Source organism: Salvelinus fontinalis, chromosome 37 (genome assembly GCF_029448725.1).
Source record: "Salvelinus fontinalis isolate EN_2023a chromosome 37, ASM2944872v1, whole genome shotgun sequence".
In the NCBI taxonomy this organism is placed as follows: domain Eukaryota; kingdom Metazoa; phylum Chordata; class Actinopteri; order Salmoniformes; family Salmonidae; genus Salvelinus; species Salvelinus fontinalis.
The window spans coordinates 4,640,161-4,644,460 of record NC_074701.1 but is presented as its reverse complement, the minus strand read 5'-3'; positions in this window follow the sequence as shown (position 1 = coordinate 4,644,460).

Sequence of the window (4,300 nt, the reverse complement as noted above, 5' to 3'; positions counted from 1 at the left end):
TCCAACCATCATCACATCATCACCCAAGGAAGAGCTGTCAGAGAGGGAGTAGAGAGGCCTCTGAGGGGCAGCTGAGGGGGGAGACGGGGCGAGGCACCTCCCTGTGGCATCCGTGTCAAAAGTGACGCCACCAAACCGGGGCCCACGTTGTGCCGTTAAAACGGATCTGTCATTTATTAATCATTCATAAACAAGAGGAGTCAGAGAAGTAAGAAGAGATGAGAGGGGGAGTGGAGAGGAAGGGGAGGGGGAGGGAGTGGGAGGGTAAGGGAAGGGGGAGGGAGTTGGAGGGGAGGGGGGATAATGTGAGGGGGGTGGGAGGAGGGAGGAGGGAGGGGGGAGTGGGAGGGTTAGGGAAGAGGGGAGGGAATTGGAGGGGAGGGGACGCGAGGGGGGGAGGGGTCGGTGGTGGTGGGGGGGGTGTAGAGGGGGAAGAGAAGGGTAGAGGGAGAGGGGGAGACTGAGTACCAGCGCCTAAGGCATGTATGGGCGGTATGTCTTTGAAGGAAAGTGAAACACAGCCAGGGAGACCCATCCCTGGATCGGTCCCATCTAGCTGACAGCTCTGTCTGTCTGGGCCTGGTGTCTGTCTTGGACTGGTGTGGGTTTCCTTCCTGGAGATCTCTGCCCTCTCCTGGAGGCCTCTGCTCTCTCCTGGAGGTCTCTGCTCTCAGCTCCGTCCTGGAGCCCTCTGCTCTCAGCTCCCTCCTGGAGGTCTCTGCTCTCAGCTTTCTCCTGGAGCCCTCTGCTCTCTGCTCTCTCCTGGAGGTCTCTGCTCTCAGCTCTCTCCTGGAGGTCTCTGCTCTCTGCTCTCTCCTGGAGGTCTCTGCTCTCAGCTCCCTCCTGGAGGTCTCTGCTCTCAGCTCCCTCCTGGAGGTCTCTGCTCTCTGCTCTCTCCTGGAGGTCTGTGCTCTCTGCTCCCTCCTGGAGGTCTCTGCTCTCAGCTCTCTCCTGGAGCCCTCTGCTCCCAGCTCTGTCCTGGTAGCAAGAGTCAAGAGGAGATGACTGTCTCTGACAGAGGTATCACAAAGAGGATGGACTAGTCCCAGGTAACCTCTACACAACCTCATTCTAGTCTGAGAGAGACATCACAGCCTCATTCTAGTCTGAGAGAGATATCACAGCTCCAGTCTAGTGTGAGAGAGATATCACAGCTCCAGTCTATTCTTAGAGAGATATCACAGCTTCAGTCTAGTCTGAGAGAGATATCACAGCCCCAGTCTAGTCTGGGAGAGATATCACAGCTCCAGTCTAGTCTGAGATATTACAGCTCCAGTCTAGTCTCAGATATCACAGCCCCAGTCTAGTCTGAGATATCACAGCTCCAGTCTAGTCTGAGAGAAATATCACAGCTCCAGTCTAGTCTGAGAGAGATATCACAGCTCCAGTCTAGTCTGAGATATCACAGCTCCAGTCTAGTCTGAGAGAGATATCACAGCTCCAGTCTAGTCTGAGATATCACAGCTCCAGTCTAGTCTGAGATATCACAGCTCCAGTCTAGTCTGAGATATCACAGCTCCAGTCTAGTCTGAGATATCACAGCTCCAGTCTAGTGTGAGAGATATATCACAGCTCCAGTCTATTCTTAGAGAGATATCACAGCTTCAGTCTAGTCTGAGAGAAATATCACAGCTCCAGTCTAGTCTGAGAGAGATATCACAGCCCCAGTCTAGTCTGAGAGAGATATCACAGCTCCAGTCTAGTCTGAGATATCACAGCTCCAGTCTAGTCAGAGATATCACAGCTCCAGTCTAGTGTGAGAGAGATATCACAGCTCCAGTCTATTCTTAGAGAGATATCACAGCTTCAGTCTAGTCTGAGAGAGATATCACAGCTCCATTCTAGTCTGAAAGAGATATCACAGCTCCAGTCTAGTCTGAGAGAGATATCACAGCTCCAGTCTAGTCTGAGATATCACAGCTCCAGTCTAGTCTGAGAGAGATATCACAGCTCCAGTCAAGTCTGAGAGAGATATCACAGCTCCAGTCTAGTCTGAGATATCACAGCTCCAGTCTAGTCTGAGATATCACAGCTACAGTCTAGTCTGAGATATCACAGCTCCAGTCTAGTCTGAGATATCACAGCTCCAGTCTAGTCTGAGATATCACAGCTCCAGTCTAGTCTGAGAGAGATACCACAGCCCCAGTCTAGCAAGAGATATCACAGCTCCAGTCTAGCATGAGATATCACAGCTCCAGTCTAGTCTGAGATATCACAGCTCCAGTCTAGTCTGAGATATCACAGCTCCAGTCTAGTCTGAGATATCACAGCTCCAGTCTAGTCTGAGATATCACAGCTCCAGTCTAGTCTGAGAGAGATATCACAGCCCCAGTCTAGTCTGAGAGAGATATCACAGCTCCAGTCTAGTCTGAGATATCACAGCTCCAGTCTAGTCTGAGATATCACAGCTCCAGTCTAGTCTGAGATATCACAGCTCCAGTCTAGTCTGAGATATCACAGCTCCAGTCTAGTCTGAGATATCACAGCTCCAGTCTAGTCTGAGATATATATCACAGCTTCAGTCTAGTCTGAGATATAACAGCTCCAGTCTAGTCTGAGAGAGATATCACAGCTCCAGTCTAGTCTGAGATATCACAGCTCCAGTCTAGTCTGAGAGAGATTTCACAGCTCCTGTCTAGTCTGAGAGAGATATCACAGCTCCAGTCTAGTCTGAGAGAGATATCACAGCTCCAGTCTAGTCTGAGATATCACAGCTCCAGTCTAGTCTGAGAGAGATTTCACAGCTCCTGTCTAGTCTGAGAGAGATATCACAGCTCCAGTCTAGTCTGAGAGAGATATCACAGCTCCAGTCTAGTCTGAGATATCACAGCTCCAGTCTAGCATGAGATATCACAGCTCCAGTCTAGTCTGAGATATCACAGCTCCAGTCTAGTCTGAGATATCACAGCTCCAGTCTAGTCTGAGATATCACAGCTCCAGTCTAGTCTGAGATATCACAGCTCCAGTCTAGTCTGAGAGAGATATCACAGCCCCAGTCTAGTCTGAGAGAGATATCACAGCTCCAGTCTAGTCTGAGATATCACAGCTCCAGTCTAGTCTGAGATATCACAGCTCCAGTCTAGTCTGAGATATCACAGCTCCAGTCTAGTCTGAGATATCACAGCTCCAGTCTAGTCTGAGATATCACAGCTCCAGTCTAGTCTGAGATATATATCACAGCTTCAGTCTAGTCTGAGATATAACAGCTCCAGTCTAGTCTGAGAGAGATATCACAGCTCCAGTCTAGTCTGAGATATCACAGCTCCAGTCTAGTCTGAGAGAGATTTCACAGCTCCTGTCTAGTCTGAGAGAGATATCACAGCTCCAGTCTAGTCTGAGAGAGATATCACAGCTCCAGTCTAGTCTGAGATATCACAGCTCCAGTCTAGTCTGAGATATCACAGCTCCAGTCCAAGTGTTGAGCAAATACAAGTCATGTCTGATCCTCTCCCCATCACAATCTCCTCGTAGCATAGAATTTCTGCTTACTATAAGAAACAATAAGAAAGGGTAAAGAGGACATCACTGTTTAGTTGACAAAGTAGAGAATGGAGACATGTGCAGGCCGTTCATCTGAACTGGACACCGGCTCAGGGCCGTGTTAGGTTAAGCTATAGTATCTAGTTGGGTTTTCAGAGATTTTGAAGCCTCTGCTCTAATCAAATCACACCCAATATAATCACCCCACGTATAGAGAAAATCAAAAGTTAGATGTTATTAGGCGGTTTTCAACAGTACCTCGCCACCTCACCGTACCGGTAGCTCCGTCCCAAAATAACAATGGGTTCCCAAATTGCATTATGCATGGAGGAGGAAACTTAATTTCCAACCTTGCCTCCATCAACCTGTCAAAAGGCTGACAATTAAAACGGCTTCCTGTTAAACTTTAATGAGACACACCGAGGAGACACACCGTTGTGTTGCCGGGGGAACAGAAAGAAACACACAGTCCTGATCTGGTTGTTCATGAAAGAGGGCAGGACTGGGCTCGCTCATCATTACACAGTCTCCCCATGCAAATGATATTATAATATAGGACGTTTTTTAAAATACGTCAATGGGATATATATATAATTCATTATCATCTTACGCCCTTATTAAAATGAATATTTTATACTTTTTTTTCAAACTGAGGAATAATTCTCATAATTCCGTTGTCTGGGGTGTTTAATGAATGACAGGTGTGTGTCACGTCAGGGGTTTTTGTCTTTGAAGTTCCTCTGGGTTAGACTCAGACTTCAGATCACCTGAACACAGTCGATGGTCTCTTTGGGGTTTTGGAGGAGAATTATCACCGTCT